General features: G+C 45.7%; 1 protein-coding gene across 1 annotated transcript in view; it reads left to right on the forward strand.

Moving 5' to 3' along the window:
- Window positions 1–5124: 5124 nt before the first annotated feature.
- Window positions 5125–27052, forward strand: part of FRMD4B (FERM domain containing 4B) — a 124788-nt gene continuing 102860 nt past the window's right edge. The window contains exon 1 of the mRNA XM_053954024.1: window positions 5125–5204. The gene's annotated coding sequence lies outside the window, so the exon portion shown is untranslated. The remainder of the gene's footprint in view (window positions 5205–27052) is intronic.

Genomic DNA, 27052 nt, shown 5'->3' on the forward strand with positions numbered 1-27052 from the left:
AATACAAACAGACAAAATGGGGAATAGGATATGGAAATAGGATATGGAATAAGTTATGGAAGAGGTGCAGGGTGATGGCATGGGTAAATCTCAGGCTCATTTAGCTAATTTTCATAGAATCATAGAAAGGTTTGGTTGGAAGGGAGATGAAAGATCCACTCATTCCATCCCCTGCCCTGGGCAGGGACATTTTTCTCTAGGCCACGATGCTCAGAGCTCCATCCAGCCTGGTCTTGAAATTTTAGGTCCTTAATTTTAAGCCCGTAAAGTTGAGTGAAGGCCAGAAAAGACCATCACAAGTCTCTCTGTAACATGGGAGACTAAAGCTGGCAGTGGGACCTCGGGTGTGTCAGACTTGTAGGAGAGAGCAAATTACCAGGACTAATGGTATTTACAGTCATTACCAATTCTAATTGCCTTTATAGTATTTGAGAAGAATATCTGCGAACAGAGCCACATTTAAATGAAAAATAAAGATTGTGCAGCAATATTTAAGAGGCTTACTGTTGGACATAATTAGCAATCCTATTTTTTCCCATGTTTAAGTAATGTCTTTATGTAGTTTAATACCTTAGAATGACATCAATGTATGTAAATTTAAGACAAAGGTTAACTCAAAAAACAACTTAATATATTGAGTTTATAATAATTTAATATATGTGAGCTTGGCCAAGGAGTTTTTTAAAGCACCAAAAGGAAACAATCAGGAAAATGTGGTTCATTATTGTGGACAATATGCAAAAACCTACACCTGAAAACAGAGCAGGAGTTATATAATGGTGCAGACATAGAGCAAGACACTTCAGCTGTGCCAGGCTCTGTAAACCTGGCTGGTGCAAATATCAGGAGTGCACTGGTGCCCCAGAGAAAGCTGAGATTAAGCATCTAACAAATGTGTTTGCTGAATTTGGACCTTGGACTTGAATCATGACATCTGAAGTTGGCTTTACAAAGAGCTTCTCAGGACTTGGAGCTGCTGGTGTATTTTTATAATACCACTTTGTGTGCTTTGGCAGTTAAGGTAAATGACATCATTTTACTCTATCTTTCTGCATTTTATTTACCTCATTTCCTGTTCTAAAAATACACAAATGTGACTACTCAGTGATATGAATCTGAAAACAGAGAAAAGCCAGCAACCCCTTGTCTCCTACGATGTTCACTTAAACCACATCACACCCCACAAATAGATTCTGCTTGCAGAAGGTCTTGATGAGGAACAGACCAAAGGATATTTTGGAGAGGCAGAGGAAATCCCCTCCCATCCTTCCTCCTTTCTTTTAATCTCCTTTTGTTATGGAGAAGGCCTATGCTCAGGAGTGACCAGGCAGTCATCCTCACTGAGCTCTGCACAGCCACCTGAAGGCTCTGTACAGCCTCTTACTCCAGTCCTGTGGGGCAGGAAAATGGGAAATCAGTTTGCACAAGTGAAATGTGTGGAACTAGGACTTTGCTGACCAGCTCAGCAGAACTGTTCTGAAAGGCAGGGGGGGAAAAACCTTATAACTGGACAAACATCTTAGCTGAGAGCATCCGGATTTGTACTAGGATTGAGCAGGATCTTTTAGGATCTTCACATTCTGGTTTAGATTTGTAATACAACAGGTGGCTTGTGGCATTCCTGGAGCTCCTATGAGATGGCTGTGGGAATTTGGAGCTGACCACAGTCAGCTTTGAGTTGTTTCTAACATATTTTGTGCCCATACTGTAAAGGTTTATGAACGTATTTGAAATGCCACCACTTGGATCCCATATCCCATCCAAGCTGTTTGCTCTCATTCTCTTCTGGAGGTTTGTGCTCCACCTCAGGTGTGCAGCTCCAGCTGAGCATGTGAGTGCTCATCTTGGTGTTAGGATAAAATCAGCCAACTTAGCTGAGATCAGCAGTAAAAGCATTTGGAGCTAAGCAGGATGATTTGGTCTGTGAGTATATTCTGGTTTTTCAGTTGAGCTGCAAAGAGGGACCTCTAGTCATGGAAAGTGGTTTATTGCTGGAGTGATTTTCATCTTTTTCCAGCTCCAGAGGAACCTGAAAGATGATTTTTTTGTGTCAGCAAGACAGCAATTCTTCCACCTATATCCCCCAAAAACTGGGTACCTGCTGTTAGCATCTGCTGGCTGAACGCTGGCTGTGCAGAGGCCGTGAAATACAGCAAGTTTGTGCCTCACCATTCCTCAAGTGATTCATCACTTCAGGATCTGTGTGTGTCAGTGCCAAGCTACATAAACAGCTTGTCTTTACTGGGGTCTCCCAGAAGAAAGCTGTGATGGGTTGGACTAGCTGTTCATTTAGCCTGGCATTGCACTGTTCATCCTAAATAATAAATGATACCCACTCTGGCAGTTTGTACAGATTAGCAGCAGTGGAAGATCTCAGCAGAGAGGCAAAGTACCTTTTAAAACATTAATATTCTTTCCTTGCTGTAAAGGGATTTTGGAAAGAGGTATGGTCAGAGCTGGGTCTGCCTTTCACATAAGGAAGGTAGAATAAATTCAGCCATTTTCCCCAATCTGACTCATGTCCATAGCCTTTAGAGATTTACTCTAAAGTTGATATCCAGAAAAATAATGTTTCAGGGCTAGGAACGCAGGGATTCTGTTTCAGACTGCAAACCCTCAGGAAACAGATATGTACATGTGTTGACTAATTGTGCTGCAAAGTGTTCAGTCCCTGGAGTTTTGAACTCTGTAAATAGCTGTTGGACAAAGAAGGCAAAAGGACTTTGTTGTTGAGTCTTTGAGTTCTGCTCCCCATTACGGACCAGAAGTGGAATTTCTCACCAAACCTGAGGCATCTGTTGGGAGCTGTAGTCTGAGCTAGTTTGGTTGAGAGTAGAAGAAATTCTTTGTGCCTTGCTGTGAAACTCTGAGCAAACCACATCTGCAGGTTTCTCTCTCTGTCCTTCATGTCTCTGGCTCTCTGCTCCTGAGGGGAAGAGCTGTTGTAGGTTTGTCAGACACCTCCCACAGCGAGGTCCTGGTGTGGCTTGGTGTCTCAGGGTCAAGTGCAATGCCAGCAGAGGTTACTCAGCTGGAGAATTTTGCCCTGCATTCCTTCATCAATCACACTGGAAGGTCTTCTGTGCTGTTGTGCGCTGCTATCACTCATTTTCTACACGTACTTTGTTCAGGTGCAGCAGCAGTATTTTCTACATGCTCTTGATTTTATTATAATACAGCTATAAACCAGATAAAGAGTGTTTATTTCAGCCTCTATAAATATTGGCTGACCTTTTCTGCTCAGAGGAAGCTTGCTCCTCTGCTCTAGATTTTGATTTAGGATTATTTGTGGAGGGCAAATGGACGCATACATCACATCAAAATATTTGTCAGTGTAATTTCCCCTAATGAAGTATGGGATGCAGGAAGGAGGGGATGGCTGAAGTAGTAGGCAGTGATTTCTTGTGATATAGAACAATCTTTTTAGAGATATTGCATAGTAATTGTTCATCTTCTGCAGTACAGAGCCCACTGGGAGCTGGTGGTTGATGGTATCTGGAAATCAGACAGGGATGAGACTACTGGTACAGAGGTATACATAACTAAAATATGTTAGGTATTTCTAGGGAGAAAAACTATCTATCACATGAATGTGCAGGAAACTTGAAGTAAAACAGGCAGAAGGAAGTTGCAATATGCGGAAAATACAGGAGAAAGCTATGGGTGGTGATGTACAATGCCTGATGACCTAAAGCTGTTCTTGCATTGCTCTTGGCCTGTGCCCGTTTGGAGCAGAAGAGGCAAACGTTGTCACCTTCCTGGCAGTGGGAAATACCTGGGAACACTTCTCAGTGCCCAAACCACAACCCCAGAGGAGCTCAAGGAAAGGAAAACGCCAGGAAACTCAGATGGCAGCAAAAACCAGGCACTGGGGCCCTGGGGTGCAAGCAGTGATGAGGGAGGAGAGGCAAGAGAATGAGCATCATTAGCATGATTGATGCAGCAAGTACCAGGAGAGCACGAAGAGATCATTGCTGTAAAATGGCATGGGTGAGACACAGCCAGGGAATGCTGTGCAGCGGAGATGGAGATGAATGCAAAATATGTTTGAGAGTCAAGCTGTGTTTATTGCTCTGCTTTCAGAAAAGCACCAGGTAGTCTGGCTCTGCAGTCTGTAGATGTGATAAATAGGAAGACCCTGTGTTTCTGGGGCTAATAACCATTATTTGCTATAATTCAATTGCCATTAAAAAAAAAAAAACCTCATTTTCCTAGGAGGCTATTGTAAGCCTCTTAATTTTGGTCAAATGAATGAACAAAGACTTGTGTGATTTCTCCTAGAATAGTAGAATACTCATTCATTGCAAAATGCTAGAGTGAATTTCTTCGCCACACAAATGCTGTTTTAGCTGCAGTGATTTGTTTTGTGGCATATACAGAACTCACTATGCTGCTGTTTATTGCCGACGGCGAGCCTGGTTTATAGCACCGCTTGCCAGCACCTCCAGTTGATCTGACACCCCCCAAACAATAGCCAGGCTGCGATTCATTACTTTAGGCAGCTCATTTCAATATGGTAATTAGGAGCCCGTTTGTAACATACCAGCATGGGTACTCCTGAGCACATCTTATTGTTCTGCTTCACATCGCGAGGATGACAAAGGCTCCTTATGAACAGAGGTAGCTGGGTTTAGGCAAATCCAGCCCTTTAGCATTGCCCTGGAGAAATCACCATCCATCACCTCGGAGGACATGACACACGGCTTGTGTCGGTATTGTGGCTTGAGCTCGGGAGCAAAACAAAGGCAGGGGAGGATCCACGGCGGCTCAGGGGGAGCTTTCCCGGGGAATTGCCGCTGGTGACCACTCGTGTTTGTGGGGAGCGGGGCCGGGCCATCCCTCCCCGCGCGGGCTCCTGCTGAAGTTGAGGACCGGGATGCTCTAAGTTGCCTCGTCCCCTGCGCAGCGCGGGGAGGCGGCTGCGGCGCTCCGAGGGGTGAGAGCGGGGGGCACGGGGACACCCAGGCGGGGAGCGGCTGCCGCTGCCCGGGTCCCCCCGCGGCCGGGGCGGAGCTGCCCTCGCCCTCCCCCTGCTCGGGGGGCAGCGGGGCCGGCGCTAAGCCCTGCCCCGCCGGGCGGGCGCTGCGGAGCCGCGGCCGGGGCCGCCGCGGGTGGATGCGCGGGGGAGAGGCGGCGGCGGGGCCGGGCTGGGCTCGGCCGGCAGCCCCCTCCCGGGCTGCCCGCACCGCGGAGCCCCCGCCAAGGTAAGGCCGGCCGGGGAAGGGCCGTGCTTTGTTCTCCGAGCGGGATGCGGGTCCGGCGGGTGATGGATGGATGGATGAATGGATGGATGGGGAGCGATGCCCAGGGTCCCCCCGCCGTGGCAGTGCGAGCGGGCACATCCCCGTGCGGACCGCCCGCTTCAAGTGCGGGGTCTGGAGGAGCTCGGGACCGCCAGGGAAAGCCAAGCCGGAGTCTCTCGGGGAGGGTGAAATTCCCAATGGGATGCTGTGATGGGCTGAGAATCGCCGACGGGAGCTGCTCTCGCTGGGGCGATGACCAGCACCGGGCTGTGGGGGCTGAGAGCATCCCCAGCATCTTTCACTGTGCCAGGCAGCGCAGACACACAGGTCTGGGCATCTGCCCCTTCATTCCTCTGGAGAAAGGAGTCGAGCAGCGCTGGGCTCAGCCCCGGCACAGGGTCCGTCAGGGATGTGGGCAGGCAGTCGGACAGAAATCTCTGCCTGCGGAGCGAGGAAGCCCTTCCTCTGCCTTTGTTACACTTGTTTCCCTGCCCGGCTTGGCCTCGCATTCTCCCTCTTGCCCAGAATAGCCCCTTTCCCAGTATTGTTCTCCGTGTGTTTCCTCTCGCCTCCTTCTTCCGCCCGTCCTTAACGCGGGTTCTCTGCAGACCTGATACCCTGACAGGCATCTTCCCTCTCCCCTGTGGCATTTTTAAGTCCAGATCTACCTATTTTGAGAAAATGCTCCTTTTTTTTTTTTTTTTTTTTTTTTTTTTTCCCTTGAGTGTTTAAATTTGACTTCCATTCCATGGGTTTAAACTAAATTGAAATTAACTTCACTTAGGACCTGCTGCATAACAAGGATGAGATTTCCGGCTGCCTGGCGCTTGATACCAGTTTCAATTACACTGAGCACTGGGTGTGTTCAGACTGGGCTTTCTAACCTATCATTGCTATGATATAGAATAAGGTCATTCTTTACCTTTGACCTCACTGCTGCCTTTTTTTTTTTTTTTTAATATATATATATATATAGATGGGATTAGGTGGGTCCTTGGCTAAATGAGCACAGCCTTTGCTGAATGCAGTTGAAAACTGTTAGTGTTGAACACATCGCTCCTGGAAACAAGCTTGAGAGTGCCAGAGGGTGAGATCCAGGGAGAGAGCAGGTTAGGAGCTTGTTAGAGCAATGTCTCCAAAAGGGTCCAGCCCTCCCCTTCTGTGCTGTGTTGGTTTTCAGACACAGATCCATATGAAAGTATTTGTGTCTCTGCTGGAACAGGGCAGAGCACAGCTGCTGCCAGGGGGGCTGTTGATTTTTCCTTTAGGGGATTGTGTTCTTTAAGCACTGACTTTATTTAGAGTTTAGCCTAATGGGAAGCAAAGAGCAGCTGAGCTCATTCTTGCAACTTTTGCTGGATTCCCAATAGCTGCAGTGAAGTAGTCAAGGCTTTAATCAATTTTTACTTGGCTATAACTTGGGAAATCTTTGAGCAGCCGCAGGGGCACTGGCTGGAGAGTTGTGTCTGCAGGCTGGGGAAGACTGCAGTGCTTTAGTAATGCCTGCCTCATACAGAGGCAAGAACATATGTCTAGAAAAATGTATATATTTTCACTTGTGTTCTCTGCTTTTTAAAAATTGCTTTCTTGAAGCTCCCCCTTTTCCTCCATTTGAGGAGCTTATTTGCAGAAGTTACCAAGAAGTTGCCTTGGAAAGATTTATCTTTCCTGCAACAGCATGGATTTCAAGCATTGGTCTGTTGTACAGGGAGACTCATCTTGCTGATTCCCTTGGACTTGAATGGGTGCAGCCACATCAGACTTGATCCTTTTAGTTTGATTCTGCTGTACTGAACATGTGAAAACCCTTTTAAGAGTTTGCTCCTCAGTCCATTAGAAATATGCATGTCATCTTAGTCAAAAGAGATTGTACAGAAACCTTTCAGTGTGTTAACAAGCCCTGGAATTCCATAATTATGAAAACATGGCAGGACTGAACGAATTACTGAGGTTTTAGATGCAGGTGACCATTTTTCTGTGGTTTCCTGTGGGAATGCTGGGGTTGTGCTCTCTGAAGCTGGGTGTTTTCTGGGCAGTGAGATGGAATTACTGTAGAGATCCCCAGAGTAAAGGTTGCAAATGCATCTCAGCTACAGAAATCGTGGCTCTTTCCTAGACTTTGTGCTATAACATAAAAAAACAGAACTCCACGCACCACCTATGAGTGATTTTTCAATGTGTGTTACCTGGCTCAGTCTTGTGACAGTGTGGAAGTGAAGTGTGGTGTGAGAAGACTCCCGTGAGTGTGGCTTTGCCACCACTGTGGGACTCTGCTGATGTGGCCATGGTTGGGCATTCTTGGTTTAGGCAATTCTGCTCACAGTTTCTGGTAATTAAAGCAACAGAAGGTAAAAAAAGGAGGCCCACTGCAGGGCTCACATGATTCTGAAAGGGCTCTTGCATATTTTCTGTATCCTATTTTCTTCCTCCAATGCTTCTTAGCATTGAGTGAATGCCAGGGAGGAGGGAGGGAAGGACCTGGATAAATGGAGTATTCTGGGATCCAAGAACTCTCTTCGTGCCTGTTGCACCTTCCCAGGGAAGTGGTGGGCCAATGTGTCAAATCCATTTGCAAGCAGTAGTGTAAATTAAAGCTGGGGGATAAGCAGGTTAGAAGGTTAATGAGATGTCTGAACTTAATTGATTTTCCATACAAATTGGCTATAATGTCTTTTGTTTGCTTTTTTTTCCCTTCCAGGATGCTGTGCTACAGCAGTTACATGAATATGAAGAGTAGCAAAAAGGGAGGGGGGAGTCGTGGCTGTTTGGAAACCAAGGAAACCTTGGTTGTACTCCTGAGAGTGGGCTGATGTGTGATTTTGGGCACAGGAAGGTAGCTCTGAATTAGCACCCTGCACTCCTGTGTCTTCTGGGACTGGCTACCATGGCCTTGGTGATCACTGAGCCTTGGACAGCAGTGTGCCCTGGCTGTCATGCAGAGCTGTTCGATCCCAGGGTTCAGAGAACACTTTTATTTAGATGTGCTGTTGCACAGGCCAGCCTGGGAAAACCAGTAGAAGAGGAGCTATAATCTGTGTTAAATGATTTCTGGGTCCTGAGGTTGTCAGGTGGCATCCCCAAGAGGGTGGCACTAGTTCCTGTAAGCCTGGCCTGGCTGTACTGTCCAGAGGAACAAAGCTGAAGGGGCTGTTGACTTTATTCATCTGACTGGATGTGCCTGACTTAACAATGAGACCATGCTCAGGCCACTAATTTTTTGACTTTTCTGTGTAGATTCTCGTTCTTATTGGGAATATATTTGAGTTAGTGGTTGGAGCCAGTCCAGGTCCATGGGTGAGAGGAGCTGAGATCCTTCCTGCTCACTTGGCTCCTGCACTGTGCTGGTGCTGCCCAGTGCCCCTTCCAGTCTGTGCTGGTTTCAGGTGACAGGTCCAGCTCAGAGCAGCACCAGGCTCTGCCTGTCTGAGGTCTGAGCTGGGTGGCACAGCCAGCCCAGAGGAGTGGCACACCAGGACAGGAGCCAGCTTTGCTCACCCCTTCCAAGGGTGCCATGGAGAAGGAAAGGCATTGTGTGTTTTGTGTGACAATAGAAGTTACAGCTCTTCTTGAGTTGGTTTGCTGTGAGAACCACGTGGTTAAATCACATTTCAGACCTTTCCTCTTGGATTGTATACCAAAACATACAGAATAACATAGTGAATTCTCTAAGGGGCTAATACTATGTTTTGACTCCTGTTGTGTTTATTTCAATCTAGATAATCACAGTCAAACAGTTTTTGTGCTTAACACGGAAACTGATTGCAGAGTGACTGTGAAGAGTTGCCTGCAGACAACAGCTTTCATAAAGCAGCTGAATTTTGCTTTAAGGGTTTCTGAGCAGCCGAGGACAGCTGCAGAGCACACACCACTGCAAGGGAGATAAAGAAAGATCAAGGTTTTTAGACCACCCTATCATCACAAGAAGGAATGATAGGAGGCTTGGGCTTGGCACCTTCACATTTGTAATCAGGCTTCAGATAAACCAGCACATACCATATGCTGCAAGATTGGTCAATATTTAAAACTAATTGCTGAGAATGGCTCAGTCAAGAGTCAAGGGCAGGAAATAGGTCGCTGGACATCCTTACATCCTTATCTAGTGTATGTCACCAGTAGTGACAGGGTTTAGTAGGAACAATTCCTTGGCCAGTTTGGAGCGTGCATATCTTATTTTTTGAACAGGCTGCGAAATTTGCCTCCAATGTAATGCTGGAAACCCTCAGGCAAAGCTGCTATTGTTTGGTTGCAGCCATTTCAAAGCATTAAGCCTTCCTCTTGCCCCAAGTCATAATGCACCAGTGCTTTCAGCAATGGTTAACAGTTCTGTGCTTCAATGATATAGGTTAGAGAAAGGAGGGATTTTTGTTTTCTTTCGCTATTTAAAGCAACGCAACAAGCCTTTAAACCATAATTCCTTCAGAATTCTAGTAATTTTTGAAAAACATAGAGTGCACATTGAATACATGCAAACTGTAATTTTGGTCCTTTGTTTTCTGTGTAGACTATTTACAGGGCAGTGTCAGGAAAGGAAATACTTCCATGTGATGGCCTCTTTGTTTAGAGCCTAAACTCTCAGTAGGTCAGCTGTATGTAGAGCTGACAAAAGCTTCAGATTTTCTGCAGTTGTCAAAACTTCAGTGCAGAAGAAGGGGGATGCTGAAGGGGTAGAAGAAAACAATTCTACTCGGGTTATCTGTCAATTTAACAAACTTTTATAAAAACTATTGTCCCAGAGTGTTTGCCAAGATGCCCCAGAACTCAAATGCACGAAGGCCCAAACCAGCCAGGTCCTTCATTCCTCTGCCAGGACGGGACTGATCACTGCTGCACTCCTCAAGTTCAAATCTGAACTTTTTCAGACCCTTTAGGTGTGTGTTGAGGTGGTGTGGTCGAGTTATTGAGCCAAAAGAACCATTTCACCTGCTGCTTGTTGACCTCGGAGAATGCAGGTGATTGATTATTGCAGTTACTGATCAGCAGTGATCAGTTCCAGTGGTCACAGCCTGGGCAGCCTCTGCTGGCTGGCCATGCCTTTGCACTGGGAGATGGACATGTAAAACCCTTTAATATATGTAAGAAATGTAGCCCCACAGTTTTTCTCATGCTAATGTCTGAGCTATCTTTAGTTCCTTTGAAAGAGAGTTCCATAGGCTGGTTAATCTCCCTGTATATAAATCTCTTTCATACAATTAATCCTTTATTTTTTTCAGATCGCAGTGTAGGGGAGAGATGGTTTAGAAACAAATCCATTTACCTTGTGTTGCCTTGAAAACAAACCCAGTGTACTTGAAAGCAGAAACAAAGCACATACACAGACACTGCATCATCTTAGTTATTATTGCTGTGTGGTGTCAAAATAAAAGAGCTCATAGAACATTTCTGTCTGCAAAGAACTTCCCAAGAAAGAGATTGCTTTCAAGGCTTTCAATCCTGAAAATTCTTATGGAAAATCAAGCAACAAAAGATGTGAAGTTGACAAAATCTTGACCCTCCTGAAGTGAATGGGAATCTTCAGACCAGAATTGGCTGGAGTTTTAAATAAGTACCTCACTGGAATACTATATTTATGTGCTTTTAGAGATATGAAATTGCAGTTTTACTGAAATACCAGTTGCCAGGTGTTCCAGCTTTATGAATAAATGATTTGGCTGGTTTTTCCCCTCTTTGAAGTGAAGGATAAGATTAGGAAACAGATGCCTGGAATATTCAATTATTTTTAAATAGTATGTTAAACAGATCAGCAGAAGTTGGACATCCTTTCCCAGCTAGTCCTAGAAGCACTTGGAGAGGCATTAGAAGTATTTGGGGACAGAGACCACTTTGTCTAGTTTAGAGGGAAACCTGAAAGTCATAAAAATAGTCAGTGGATATTTCTGGGGAGTGTTTTTACTGCAGTCAGCCTGCCCTGGCCCTGAGAACATGGCAGAGGCTGTTGCTTTGTAGTCAGAACCTGTGGAATGATTTTGGCTGGTCATGCTCATTGTGCTTGGGTTTAACATAAGGAAGGGGTGGAGGGTGATAGATATAGTAGGAGGATGCTATAGAACAGGAGGAAAACTCAGGTTGGAAAGCTGGAGAAGGGTCTAGAAAAACAGGAGGAAAGGAGAGGAGAGCAGCTAGGCAGAGTCGTTATGGACTGGGCATGGCACAGAAGGAGGCTGGCATCTGAAATGCAGCCTTGGGCTGAGATCACAGCACACTGATGGGTTTAGTGTGTCAGAATTCCTCTGGAGGCATTGCAGTGCTAAATGTGTAGGTTATGGGAACACGGGTCCTGCATCCTTCTTTCTTTACAGTCCTGCTTGGATGTTATGGAAAGCAGATGTACACATCTGGTAGCTGTTGTGCAAGGGGCTGAGTCCAACCAGGAAAGAAAGCAGTTCTTATAAAGGTAAAATATCTTCAATCTCAAAAGGGGGGGAAAAAAAGTAGGGGTGTGCATGTTTAAGATTAAACATTGACATGCTTTATCGTGGTGTTTGTTTCTGAAGGTGATAATGATGGAAAAATGTGTGTCTGGAGCTTGGGAGGATCTCCAGGCTGTCTCTAAGGCATGGACAGTGCTTCTTACTTTCTTCTCACACTTCATCCCTACTTTCTCTTAGTTTAGACTTCTGTTCTGTGTTTAGAAAACAAACTGGAAGCCCCTCTGGATTGCAGATCCAGCAATTTAACCATATTTAACTCCCCAGACACCGAGTTCCCTTTTGTGCATAATACCAGGGAAGTGTCTTTGTTTGCAGGAATGCTGCATGACAGCAGGGCCTGGCTAAAAACAAATTTTAAATGACCAAAATCTTAATAAACTTTCTCAGTAACACGAGTACACCACATAGGATAGCTGCACATGGAGCAGAACTGAGAAGCGTGGGAACTGCACAGGGATGTGCTGCAGTAGGAATCCTTCTAATGGGTACCATATTACTCAATTTTATGGTAAAATAGACCAAGTGTTTCAAATCACTTGTTTCTCCTCCACTGTCAAAAAAGCTTAGCAGAGAGCTCATAGAATCTAACATTTTAGCAGTTAAAGCACAACTGGCATTGATTGTAAGCATCCTTGTTAGTGGGTTGGAGAGATGTGTGTGTATTGTGTAGCTGATGCAGATTCTGAATGCCTGGACTTGGTTCATCCTCCTCGCTTTCAAAAAAAAATTTTTAAACCAAGGCAACAGAATTTCTTCTAACTGTGCTGTTGTCTCCAACACCTTGAAAATCAGTTGCATCTTTTTCTGATTGGTCTGTACTGTTGTGTAGAAGAGAAAGTTTGGAGAAGTAACCTTTCCTAAACCCTTCTCCAGCCCCACCTGATTTTGCTTACATGGGAGGCAGAAATGGGAAGCTCCAAGGAGGTGTCTGCTTGGCAGCCTTGAGGCTGATGCATTATCTGGCAGAGTTATGTGCTTATCTGTCAGTATTTCCTAGTGCTGACCATGTGAGTCTGCCTCTCTTGGCAGCAGCAGAACTCCTTTTCTGTGTTTTTGCCTTCACTGCACTTACAAGAAAATCACTGTGAGTATCTGCTGGAAACGAGAGAGGAGTCATCTATTGATGGGTTTCCATGAATCAGAAGGTGAAATGAAGTTGAGATGTAATTATGTTGTGTTAGTTTGGGGCATTCAGGAGACACCAGGAAACTTGGCCAGCTGTTTCTGTAGGTAATGGCACGAACCTGATAAACACACCAGAGTCAAGGCTTGTTCAGTTTATCCCTTAGATGATCCCTGATGATCACTGGGGAAGGAGAGAAAACCATGGGCTTCATCACTCAGCCTGACAGTGAAGGGAGGGGAGAGAAGGAGGGGTGTGTGCATACTGGAGATTACTGGGATGATACAAGATCTTGCTTCTCCTGTGCAACCCTTGCTCATCTTTAAGGGTTTTAGTGACCACTGCTTTAGTACTGCACACTGGAGAGTTGGTTTTGGACGCACTATGAGTGGTGTTTAGGGATGGAGATTTCTTGATTGTCCACCCCTAGTCAAGGGAGGATGTGGGTCAAAGCCATGTGGGTGTGAGGTGGGTTTGGAAGGGAGGAGAAGGGTCTTTGCTCTGTGTGTATAAATCCATCTTTAACCCTGTCTTGGAGTACTTTGAAGGTTTCTTGCTGTCTGGAGTTAACTTGGCTGCTGACTTGGTTCTTTCCACTTTAAACACAGGGGAGATGGTGTTTAGACTAATTTTAACCTCCTCATTCTCAGCCTGAACCTCTTTTTTTAACCCAGTGTGCGTAGCTTTGATGCTTAATGACAGAAAGTTCTGTTAGCAGTGCATTAACATCTTGTCTTTCAGTAGTTACACCCTGTCAGAGCATCACATGCTTGTTGGGGCAAGCTACACCTCCCTGTCTGAGAAATCCCTTTCCCTGCTCCAAACTCCTCCATAATACTTGAATGGAGCCTGGGCTTTGCAGCAGCTGAGATACAAATGTTTATTCAGATACATTTGAGTGTGTCATCTTTGCTCTTGTCTCCAGCATAGCTGCGTGGGATTTCAGTGGCACCAGGAGTCAGACTCCCAGTTTGATTTAACAGTTGTTGTCTCCAGCTCTGCTGTTGGAGTACAGAGTGGCAGGGTGTGCTGTGTGCCAGACTGTGTGTCTGGCACTTCCTCTGCAGAGCTGTACTTGTTTGGTTTTGTTTTTGCATACTGGTGGTGCTCTGTAGTCCTGTCCTCCTAAAATAAAATGTGGTGGAAGGAAAAAAAAAAAAAAAAAAAAAAAAAAGAACGCAACAAAACTCAGTCGAGTGAGAGAACCATGGGTGGGACTGAGCTGGGGAGAGCAGGCAGAGGAGGGACCAAAGCAAGCAGTGTTCAGTGGGGAGCAGCAGGGTGGAAATGCTCCAGGGAATGAACTGCCTGGCACTGCACCCTTAGAAACTCACCCAGAGAGTCCAGATGAGTGAAAGGTAACCTGAGATTCCAAGTCTGGCCATTGTTGTGCTGAGAGGGTGCAGTCCTGCTGCAGGCTTGGGGAGAAGAGAGGTGTTTGCTTTTATGGCTCTTTGTATCAGCAAAGAAAGAGGTGTCATTCCTTGCCCTTACTTGTGCAGAAACATGAGGATAAGCTTGGGAGATGTGTTCTGTTCTCTCAGTTGTGGAAGTGCAGGGATAGATGTGGCTGCCCAGGGTGGGAGGATGCAGCCTGGGACTTGCCTCCTGAGAGTTTACCAACATAACTCCTGTATGATGAGTCTTTTAGAGATATGCCTTACGAAGGTTGCAGGCTCAAACCTCTGCTTTGAGGTGCCAGAAGTTGCATTTAATTTTTTTTTTTTAAATATGTCAGCAATTTCCAAGTTGCAGTCCAGCCTTTTAAATCTTGGATACTTGGAATCCCTGATTAACTGTGGTGTGTTGGCCTAGCCAGGTGTGTTGTAACAGCTAATCTTAAACAACAGTGGGCATACTTTACTCAGTGGTGGAGCAGGTAAGTGCCTTCAGTGCACAGCAGGGAGGTAGGAGTAAGCAGAGTAGAGGAGGAAGGTCAGAAACTACAGTCTGACCTAGTTGTGTTGTCCAGCTGCAGAGCACTGGAGTCTGGCCTTCACACCCCCAGATTTTAGGTATGAGCTTCCTTTACCCACATGGGTTTGTATCCTCAGGCTGCAAAGTGGGGCTGTGCAGAATTACCAGGAGTCAAGAGGAAATGGCCAATAAGCTATTTGCAAAAATGTAGATCCTGGTTCCTTTCTCACAGGATTAGTCTTGAAATCAGGAGGAGGAGATGGAGCCAAGGTATGAGCTCCAGTCATTCCCATGTAGAACATACTGGTGGGTCTGACACAGGAGGTACCATGCCTGTGCTGCTGGGATGTTCCTGCAGCAGCCTGTTCACCCTGCTGGAAGAAGTACTCAGATTGTTTTACAGAATTAACTGTAGAGAATAAGGAGGAAATGGGATATTTGCTTCCTCTGAGCATCCTACAGGGGACAGCAGGGCATAGGGTGTATTTTACAACCACGTGTGCTTGTGCTGTATTTGGTACTAAAGGGCTGTTGGTGCTGCTTCACCAGGGTGCCAAGATCATCCTGCTGTTAAAGTGGTTAAAATGGATTTTCCTGGCAATTTATCACTTGTGCCTGTCACCTCCCTCTGCAAAACTTGTCTGGGTAAAAGCACCACTCTGAGCACCATGTGAGAGCAGTGCTGAGCCTCAGGAGGTGCCAGGTTTGTGCTGCAGGGGTGTGGGTGAGCTCTGGATGGAGGGGAGGGGGATCTCTGCCTGGCATCATCGCCAGCTCTTCCACCCAGCACTTCCCAGGCCTGTGCCCTGGAGCCATCGAACCACAGGGCCTCTCCCAAGCCTGGGGAGGGGGTTCAGGGCTGCTGCACCTCCCAGAGCAGCCAGGAGTGGAAATTCCTGTTGTAGAGAAAAAGATGTCTGATGATAACACTCTAGGTACTGCTCTGCCCAAAGCAGCTGATAATGCTTTTGGAAAAGAATGAAAGGTTTGGGAGGAGGAGGTGGTGTCTGATGAGGAAGTTTGTAGTAGATGAATGATAACATCTGTGTGTAGTCTGCTTTCTTCCTCTGGGGCTAAAACAGGTGGAAGATGTGCTTTCAGCAGCAGTGCCCATCACCTGAGGCTGGAGGGACTTTTCATGTCCCATTCAGTCTCTGACAGCACTGGCTCTTTGCCAGGTTTTGTCTGGGTTCTGGAGCTCGCAGGGTTAGTCCTGATGCTGGTTATCATGTTACTTTAGTATCATTTACTCCCCAGAAAAAGAAGGAAAGGCCTTTTGGAATTAGCTCATCCTAACACTTTTTTTTTTGTTTGTTTTTGTTTTTTTGTACCCTGAGAAATTCTGCAAGCCTTTGCAAGCCTTTACCTTCTTTACCTTCAATTGTGGAATGTGAGGGGTGGATCCCAAGGCTTGTGACTTTAAATTCAGAGGTTAATTCTGCATGGAATATGAAAGATATTTGTGCATAGGGAGAAAACTAATGGAAAATTAAAAACAAAGCAAAATCTGTTGTTCCTGTGTTTTTGAGGAGTTGGAAAGATCTGCTTGAAAAGCTTCCTTGCTTTAGGTGTCTCTTATGTGAGCAGCTTCTTGTAGCTTGTGTAATAACTCAGAGTAAATGAGTTTAAGGGCTGCAATTCTGAGTCGAGGGGCTCTTTACAGCACAGGCTGGGGCTGCAGATGAACATCAAAGAAGGAGGGGGTTTGCACAGGGCAGAAAACCCATGACAGATGTTGGATGGGGCAGAGAACTCCTTGGCACGGGGTGAGGAGGAGTGATGGCACAGAGGGCTGAGGAAGCAGGTAGGAGCCAGCTTTGGGGATGCTGTGGTGGGAGATTTGTAGATAAAAATCCCTGCCAGACCCCAGGATGGCCTGAAAAAAAAACCCCATGGTTTTGGCTTGAAAAGCCAGCAGAGTGTTCAGGGCAGAGCAGAGGCTTTGAGGCACATAAATCTTGGCCCAGCCATACTGACAGGATCCAAGGGGGTGGACTTTTTTTGTAGTTTTAATGCAATTCCTCAGCATTAACATCTCTCTCCTAATGACTTGGCTGTAAGAAATATATCTGTATTGTTACAGTGTCCATGTGTCACTTACCTTCTGGGCTGTGGTGACTTTCTTTTGCTTGAAACTGGAATTTTTTGTGCCTGGTATTGTGCCTAAGCAGGATGTTGGGTAAGGCATAGCACCTTACCCTGGTGGAAGGAAGGATTCCAAGGGATTTGTTGATGGTGCTTTGTGCCCTTCTCAAGGACAAAAGGTTTTGAAAGTTTTGTGTTTGCCTTTTCACTGGGCAATTATTTCAAGCCAGTAATTTCTCTGCAGCTGTGACACCCATGTCCAAAGGGAGGATGGGGAAAGACAGGAAGAAAAATTTAATTAAATTCAAATTTACCACTGTCCAGTAAATTCTCAGGACTAATATGACACTAATATAACATTAGCAATGGCTTCATTATGACAAATCATTGCTTTTTTTTCATGCAGGATACTTCTTTTAACCGTAAGAACCTTCTGGCATGGTTACAGCTCCCCTTTTGTCTAAATAATACAGTTTAGAGCAACCATTTACTGGGATAAATGTGTTCACTGGGGGAGATTAATTACATTGATTAACAGAGCACAAAATCAGTTTGTCTTTGGTTTTGGTGAAAACCAGCAGCAAGGCCATAGATGTCCTTTCAGACTCTGCTCCTGCCATTAGAATCCAAACTGTTTGTGTGAGCTGGGCAGGAATGTGCTGGTATTTACCCAAATTTTGAAGAAGACACTTAGCAGAGGAATGTATTCTGCATGCTTGCCATTCCACTAGGAAACTCTGCATTTAAAGGAAACCTCAAGCAAATATTTGGAAGTCCAGGAGGGCTTCAGAGGAATAGCACGTCCTCCAGGTTTTAGGGCATCCTCACACATTCAGTTGTGTCTTGTCCTCTGTGCAAGCTCTGTCCCAACTAATGGTGCTACCTGGGTGGTTACAGTAATCCTCTTTATTTCATTTTAATGTCTGTGTGAGTACCTGATACTCAGAATGGGATTAGGAGAGGTGAATTGCTGCTGAAATTGGTAATAACAGAAAGCAAACCTGTCTGACAGCATCTGCCCTGTGATCTTCAGAGAGCAGGTAAAGGGATCCTTAATTAACTTTTTGCCAGGGTGGGGTGGTGTTTTTGAGAAGAATTCATTTGAGAAAGTTACAGCATGAATTGTTGCCCGAGTTAGAACAGCCTAATGAATTGCCATAAATTAGCTCCCAGCCTATAGGGAACGCTGTGTTTAAGGAAAAAAAGCTGTGAGGATTGCTCTAGGCTGAAGGGAGGGAGCTGACTCAGAGAAACTTGTTAAAGGTAACACGAGAGTGTGGTGGTTCTCAACTGTTGTCAAAACATTTCCAGAAGCTCTTTGCCCTTCTCCTGTTTGGCTTTTCTCCTCCTGTCTCCAGGATTCCCCTCCAAGCTGGTCAGAGGCTCTGGTGCAGGCAGGATGTGCCTGTCACAGTTGTAAGGTCCCAGGCCAGTTACTCCACAACTGTTTTATCTGACTTGTGTCCTGGATTGCTGCACTTCCCTTATTAACAACTAGTTGGGTGATAGAAGGTGGGAAGCTGTTATAAAGCCGTGGATGATTCCTTAGTTTGGGACTAAATGGACATTGCTTCCCAAGACAAAGCCTCGACAGACCCTGCTGTTGGTGCTGGAGTGACACAAACGGGGCTTTCCCTCTGTCAGGGCTGTGCTCTGCTTCAGGGATTGCTCTCCTGTCCCTGCTTCAGGGCTGTTGATAAATGTGTCCCCTCAGCTGCTGCTCAGGAGGGGTGAGCACATTGCCACCGCGGGATTTATAGTCTATCTTAATGCAGATAATCCAAGAGCTTGCTGGAAACAAGAACGGGGTGGCTGCAGGGCAAGTGGGGAAGAGCAAAGATCCCTTGTTGAGAAGGGATCTGGGTGGCTTTACCTGTGGCACAGAACCAGTCAGAGCCACTGCTTCCCAAGAAATTGCTGTCCCAAAGCAAGGTACTCCTCTTCCCAGACAATAAAACCACAGGGGTTGTTTGAATGAGAAGCAACAAGCACCTTTAACTCGGTACAATTGCCTGGGAGCGTTAACAAGTTTGTGATGTTTGTGATTTAGTGCCCCTGTGCTGCTATTCACTACCATGAAATTCTTGTGTTAAATGCCCTTTCAGCTTTGCCAGTGTGAATGTGATGAAAACTTTATACAAAAAGTCTTGAGTGAAGCCTGTAGAAATTGTCTGAATAAATTGGGTAGTTTAATACCTATCTCCTGGCAGCACCAGCTCCTTCATGAGCTGATTTTCAAAAGTTCACTGTGTGTTGGGATGGTTTTTCCCAAGAAGTTTTTTCTCAACTTGGTTAGAAACTGGCTTGTGTCCAGAAGTATCCAAATGGCTTTGAGTCCTGGTAAAACTCCAATTTATTCAGAACTTGCTCTGGAAAAGGCCAAATATTGTCATGCCTTTATGCTTTGGAGGTGCAAGAATTTAATCATCTGTGTGTTTGGCTTGCTGGAGGAACAATCTGAATTGCTGAATTCAGGGAGGGGGAAAAAAAAGCTGTAACATAAACCAAACAGTATTTCTAAAGACATGATGTCTTGACTGAATGGTTTTAATAAGCATAATTTGAATACTCTGTCATTGCTTAGCAAACAAAGCCCTAGTTGGCTCACAGAGCTATTGAATAAGTAAAGCAGACAATATCCCTGCCAGGGGATTCTTATCTTCCAGTTTGATTCCTGTCTGTGCACACAAGTAGGATGAAATTGGTGCATGCAGAGGAGGGAAGGGGAGCTCTTCTGCATGAGTAGGGGGGTGCTCATTTGAGATGCCTGCCCAGAAAACAACTGCCTGTCTCTGAAAGGGTTTGAGGCTCCACTTCTGCAAAATAGCCTTGGGTACCTTCTCATTTTTTGCTGTGCAGATTATTTGGGTTTTACGTTGTGAGCAGGGAGGGTCTAGCTTAAAACAACAGCTGGGCAGAAAGGTGGATCTTAAAGATCCACGTGAAGAAGAAGAACTGCTACCATCAAGCTGGCTGTGTATTAGATGCATGCAGAGCTCTGCAGTGCACACAACTTCTGCCCCTTGTTCTGACAAGGGTGTTTCTGGCTAAAAAACTGTTTCTGTTTCTGGGTGAAAGCCTGGGCTGCTCACATGGGCACTGTCAGGCAGTGCAGCACCTGAGCTCACTCTTTCTGCAGCTCTCCTGCTTGCTAAGAATTAGATGGGAGGTGACAAATCCTGGAGGAGAGGCACTGCCAGGAGCTTGGGCACACGACCTCCTCCGGTGGCTGTAGGTGCTCTTACCTGGCAGGCAAGCCTTGGCTTGCTTTTCCTGGGGGATCCCAGCACTCCTGAGGTGCTGGCAGCAGGGGAGAAGGTGGCCATGGGGTGGGTGCAGCTCCCAGATCAGAGTGTGGTAAAGCAGGAGGTTTGGATGAATTGGTGCTGCATGAAATGAATGCAAATAGCAGAGGAGGAGGAGGAATCCCCGTGACTTTGGGGAGCTGACAGGCAGATACTTGTCCAGTGCTGCTCTGTAGCTGCAGACCTACTGATCTCAGTCCTCTCCTTCCAAAAGGGGGTGTAAATGTAGGCCCTGAGCCAGGATGAAACATGAACTTTATAACAATATCTCTCAGTGCCTCACTTTAAAAGCAATTTCTCTTAATAGGCAAAGACCTGCTGTTGGTGTGTCCCAGGTGAAGGTGCACAGCTCACATGGGTGTGCAGGAGCACATCTGTGGGCAGGGGTAACTGCACAGCTGCTCTCCAGGAATTCCCATAAATCTAGCTGCTTTTGCAGGTGGCTGTGTTGGTGGCACAGCCTTGTGTGTAGGGAGACTGTCATCTTCTGATGTCCCTGTATTTCTGAAAACTGACCACTAAATTCCTGGTAGTGTTAAATGGGGTATTAATTCTCAAGGCTTTCCAGGCACATCGATGCTGCTGTGCAGGGATGTGTGCCAAGGTGTTCTCATTCAAGCTGTTACTGAAATCTGACACTGTTTGGAGCTATCTGGCTTTCAGAGTTACCCTGAACCAATGAACCTGGGCTGCTATTTAAATAAAAAGGTTGCTTAATCCAGAGATCTCTCTGAAAGAAAATCCAAACCAGCACCAAAATAACCCCAGATCAAGGAATGCTGCTGCTTTGAGGGAAGAGAAATATGACAGAGCAGTGTCTGTGCTTTTGCTAAATTACACAGGGAGTAGGAAAACTGCTGTTTGCTGATGCTTCTCTGAGTTACGACCACATTATCCTGGTGCTGCTGGGCATGGAGTGCAGCTCTGGGGATACAGATTGCTTAATGGCTCTGCTGTTCTGCAGTGATCCACTCACTGGAAATCTTCCCATTTATTTCACCTGCTCCATACAATCTTTGCTCTCAAGCCAACTTTTCCCTCCTTGTTTAAGGCTCTCTGTTTTGGAAATGGTCACAAGGTATTTTCAGATTAATCTTTCTCTCTTCTCCCCCTGCAACCTCCTCATCCTCATCACAATGTGGTCTCTGGCTCTCTTTGTAGCTGTTTTGCTTCCTACATTGCTGAGACAAAGGAAAACCCACCTTCTGTAGGCTGGCTTCAGGCCAAGCCTGCCTTATTTAAATTTAGTGTGGGCACTTGCCAGAAAGGAATCCCAAGTCACAGTGTTTGAATTACCACGGTGCTGGCACTGGCTGTAAAGGGAAGAGTGAGAAGATACACAAAATGAGTTGATATTTTCATGTCTAGCTGTGTATTTACAGGATGTGAAACTTCATTGCCATGCAATGGGAACCTGCACGGGGTATGTAAGATACATTCTGCCGGCAGGCAAGAGCAGCAAGCACTGATTTTCCCAAAAAGGTTTTGTTTTTTGAGGATGTTTGTGGCATGTGTTCTGCCTGTGTCAATGGATATGAAGAGCAGGTCAGCCCTCTGCTGACATCTCCTTGGCCCAGAAGCAGTGATTGCATATTGCAGGGCATGTCCAAGAAAGCATTTCATTGCCTTTTCCTTCGTTTAGGGCAGGGTAAGGAATAGCAGCAGCAGAGAGATGTTGCAGCTGGGTGTTTTGTTGAATGGCTAGATGTGGTTTTTGGGGCAGAAAGCTCATTACTGCTCTGATTTGTTGGTAATGGGGGTCCTTTGCCTGCACAGGTGGGTAGGTCACGGTCGCAAGAAATGAGGAATATGATGGTGCTGTAGAAAATACACTTCTTGTTTTTAGAGTGTCTTCGGATGTCTGTGGTGCTCTGCCCTGGACATTTAACATTTCAGGACAATCCCTTTTTCCTGAGGGTGAGTGCCTGGCCCAGGTGGATGAGCAACTTGCCAGGCATCAGGTGTTGGCCACTCCTGCTCCCACACAATCTCCTAGGGACAACGGGAACGCCCCTGCTTTGGACAGTTTGTGACATTCACTTGCTGCTGCACCTGGTCTCCAGCTCCTTGTGGCAGTTGTGCTTTCCTGCCCCTGATTTGCAAAGAGGTGGGTTTTTGTTTTCCCCTCCAAAGAGACCTCAGGGTTTACCTGGGCTATCCCTTAAACATCCCTTGTTTAAAAGACACTGCCGTGGGTGTTGTGCCTCCCGCCACAACAACAGCTCCACGCTTTGCACCTCTAGTGAAAACAGAGGTGGGGAACAAGTGCCACTAAAGTGACAGTGTGCCACCAAGGCCAGCAAGTGCCATTTCCTGCAGGATCCCTGCTCCTGCATGCCTGCGTGCCTCGGCAGGAGCGCGGCGAGCGAGCGCTGCCGCAGTCTTTGTTCCTGGGTTATTGGACCTGTCTGACAGCAGGGCTGGGATTTGCTCTGCCAGGATTTCTTCTGTCTATTTAATAGGTGCTTGTGGGCATCTAATAATCAAACCCAAAATGAAATGCAGGAGAAGGTGAGGCTGCAAGCAGGAGATACATGAGCTTTCAACTGTGTCTGCGAGGGATTCGTGTCCTTGGGGATGTGTGTTCATGAATGCTGGGCTTGTTGATGGCACAACAGAGACATAATTACAGGTCTGTTCTCTGTCACAGCTGTGTTGTTCTCTTGTACAGACCAGGCATAAATTTGGGGTTCCCAGGGGAAAATCTGAGTAATTATGTGTGTGTGTATTTTAATGTTACCCACATAAGCTAAAAGGAAGAATTTCCCACTTTTTGCTACCACGTGTCAAGCTTGTCTTTTTCCCCCTGCTCCTTTGCCAGTAGATGTGGATTTTTAATATTTTAATTTAAACTGTTCTTTCATCTCTACAATTTGATGTTCTGTATTTCTAAACTTTAAGAGGCTGCCTTTTTCTGAGTCAAACCAGCAGGATTTGTACTTTTTGCTCATTGCATCTGCATGTCTCAGAAGTCAGCAGGTCATCTGACACCTTTTTGTCCAAAAATGTATTTTTCAAAAAAGGTCATGTAACAAAATTTTGTGCAGTAAAGATGGTTTTAAATAGAAGCCCCACTTGGAGCTACTGAACCTCAAAGCATAATGCCACAAAAGACCGTAAAATAGGGAGGTGGGGTGGGGTGCAAATCTCCATGTTAAATCACATAAAGCCAGAGTCCCTTGAGTATCTCTAATGCTATGTGATGGATGAGAATTTCCCAAAATAGACATTTGGATTTTTTCTTTTTTGAAAGGACTTTGTCTCACCATGCAATTGCTGACAGTGATGCATAAAAGCAATACAGGGAGCAAGCTCTTCTCTTGGTTCTCTTCCTCTGGCAGAGGAATAGGATAAACACTGTGTTGAATTCATATGCCATATTTCTCACTGGGGCAAACATTTAAAACGTTTGGGAGGAAGTATTGAGCCAGACTGCAGTTATCTGGCTGTGCAGAGTACCTGGTTTCATTTCTGTGAAGCCACTCAGGACAGAAAATGGAGATTGAGCTCAGAGCATCCCCTTCCCAAAGACTGCTCACAGGAGCATTGTATTGCAATTCTATTTGTGTTACCCTAATTGTGGCATACAGTTAAAACCAGGAAATTAAAGCTACATTTAAATTTCTTTCATGTTCTCTCTTTTTTTCCTGTGCCTTTCCTTTACAAGCTTTGCAAAGACTTTGAGCTGTGTTGTCAGAAGTGTAGCAGCATCAGATCAGGCATCCCTGGGGAGCAGGGAATTGCTTTTGGTCACCCAGCAAAGAATGTGTTACAAATGTCACGATAGGCAGTCCAGCAGTCAAGGCAAAGCACCATGGCTTGGTGCCTGCTAATGGCAAATAAACAGCTTGAACTCTCATGTCAAGTCCTAGAGAGGCTGAGGTGCCCAGTTTTCTAAACTATTCAAGAAAGCCCTACTTCAGACAGTCCTTTGTCACACTGTGTGCCCTGAATTCATGTCCCTTGACTGTAAATGGTGTGGGAGTGCAAATCTGAGGACGTTGCCCACCGCAGTGTGAAAAATTAAAGTCATGGTCATTGAATGGAAAGTGGCTGGACTGGGGAGTGTGTGCACAGCTTGGAGAACTTCAGATGGAGAGAACCAAAGCTGGCTGTCACCCATCAAACTCATAGACAGTTCAGAATCCAGACCCTCATTCTGCTGAAATTAAAAGGGAGAAGCTTTTGTTCCTTATGGAAAACTTCTTACTGTGGTGAGAGGAGCCTCCTGTGTGTAGGTGTTGTTTACATAATGCACCATATCAGGATATCTGCTAAATCCAAAGTGGCATCCTCAGCTGCAGCCAGCCACCTTCTTTTCTGCTATAAATAATGAATCTATTTTTTGCTGCAAAAGTAGTCCCATTGGGGAAAACTGATCAAGGCCATTTGCAGGGTTTTGGAGCTTTTAATGTGTTTTCCAGCTGGGATGCTTTGTCTGCTGTGCTGGTCATCAAGCTGAGCTGCTCTCAGTTGGTGTGACACAGCTTCAGTGCCCCTGTAAAGTTTGTGAAGGGCTTGATTTGTGTCACACCTCGGGCTAAGGACTGGAGAAATCTGTGAGCAACTTCCCACCCATTGCTTCCAGTGGGACAGCAGTAATCTGAAATACCCTCCCTTTGCCTGTGTCAGGTATGTTTTACTCTTTTAGACTTGAGTGAATCATTATTTTGTTGTAGTTTGATCTGTGAGGATTCACGGATTGTTTGTAAAGCGATCTGTGATCTATTACTAAGATGAAATCTTGTTTACTTATAGCTGTGAAAATGTAACTCGTGTTGAGTTCAAAAGCAATAAGGCTTCTGTCAGGCAAGGTTTTCATGACTCTGTTCTGAGGATAAATTACTTTTTAGGAGCATTCTGTTGTCACGGGGTCATGTGGGTGGGAAGACTCACAACTCTGGTGCTGCATCAGTCTGAGAAATTAGAGGTGCGGCAATTTTAAACAGTTCTTGCAGGGAAACAGTGCTGTTAGCTGGTAGCTCCTGCTGGAGGGCAGTTTGAGACCCTTTAGATGTCACTGAAGTGTCAGGTTTCATGTGAAAGGATAGCAGGGGAGTGGAGGTTGGGGCTGCAGGGATGGGTGCTTCAACCTGGCAGTAGCTAAAGACTGCTTTCAGACTTGGAGCATTTTACTGATACTGCTGGAGACAGCAAAGTATGGCTTGAATGATTAGAACACAATTAACAAATTCAAATGAAAGGGAACTACTTGTTTCTGTTGTGTGTTGTGACCCACCTCAGCCAATAGATAGTGGGTTTGTGGTTATAGAATGGTTTGGGTTGGAAGGGACATTAAAGATCATCTGGTTCCAAGGGCAGGGACACCTTCCACTGTCCCAGGCTGCTCCAAGCCTGATCCAGCCTGCCCTTGGACACTTCCAGGGATCCAGGGGCAGCCACAGCTTCTCTGGGCACCCTGTGCCAGAGCCTCAGCACCCTCACAGGGAAGAATTTCTTCTCTGTATCCCATCCAGCCCTGCCCTCTGTAAGTCAGAAGCCATTCCCTCCTATCCTTTGCATCCCCTGCCCCGGGAGGCTGCAGAGCAGTGACACGTGCTGTGCTTGCTCATGTTGGTGGGTGCCATCACTTCTCCTGCTTTTCTCATTTTAATTTGCTCTCCCACTCCAACTCTGGGCTTTAAATACTTGCAACTGGAATGGGATGGGCTCTGATTAAAATAAACATGATACAGCAGTTAAGCATGTGGTTATAGAATTTGTGCTCCCACCATCGGTAGGTGGGTTTAAACAAAAATGGGGGTGGGTAAAAGTGGAACCAATTTGTATTTAAAAAAAAAGTTCTCTTCAGGTCAGTAAATCAGTTTGTCAGATTTCTAAGTGCTTTGATTCAAGCAAAGGTTTTCTTTTGGTGCCCAAAAATCAAAATGAAGCCAAAAATCACAGAACTGAATTAATTATCTCTGAGCTAAATCTTGCAAGTAATACTGTATAAACACTTCACATCCAAAGGGGATTACAGGCAAATACTGAGCTGATGGAACAGTTTAGGGATGTTCTGAATTGCAAAACAGGCATTTAGAAAGCATTTCTGGAGCTGCACCTCTGGGCTGGGAGAGCATGGAGGGAAGGATGAGGCAGCTTAGGGCAAACAGTTGAGAAGAAATTGGACTTGGCTGAGCCTGGAGAGACTGAATGAGAGGAAAGAGAATGCCTGAATGTCTGTCAGTCAGGCTTGACCCCCTGCTCCATCCCATCTGTTCTCAGGTGCTGTCAGTGATGTTTGCAGTGCTCCATTTGCTCGCTGGGGTTTGGGGTGTTTGTCAGGAGCTATGGCTGAGGAGGGTGGGTGGAGGCTCTGCCTGCTCCTGGCACCAGCGATCTTGAGCAAACATCTTTGTATGGATCTGTTTACTCCTCTGGGAAATGAGCATCAGCCATAGCAGGGAACTCAAATGAACTGATCATCAGGTGCTTGGGATGGAATTTTACTTTGGATCATTCCTGAAATAGAGCAGGGTGTGAAATTCTGTGGTACCGTGGTGTGGCACAAATCACCTCATTGTGGCAGCAGGGGAGGGCAAGAGAGAAGACCCAGGTGGTTTTTGTGATGAAGGAGAATAATTAGTGTATTGCACAGTTTTCAATGCTATAGCAGGACAGGTATCAAGTGCCAGATTCTTTCTTGTACAAGACAAATGAGCTCTTTATCCTCTCTCTGTCTGCAATAGGAGTACACATGATTAAATAATGGCTTCATTTCCCAAAGAACAGTAGATGAATCTAAAGTCTCTATCTTCCATGTGCAGGCATCTACACAGATTTTATATTTGTCATAGAAATAATCTGAAATGCTACTTTGCTTTCCTAGCATTTTGGAGTTTTTCCTCTGTTTGAAATGCTTTGACTTCTCATTTTTACCTGCTGTGACTAGTGGTGCAAGCTCCTTGCACATTTAATTTTCGTGGATGATTTATTTACCAGTGACAC

The sequence above is a fragment of the Vidua chalybeata genome, chromosome 12, assembly GCF_026979565.1.
Source record: "Vidua chalybeata isolate OUT-0048 chromosome 12, bVidCha1 merged haplotype, whole genome shotgun sequence".
Lineage (NCBI taxonomy): Eukaryota > Metazoa > Chordata > Aves > Passeriformes > Viduidae > Vidua > Vidua chalybeata.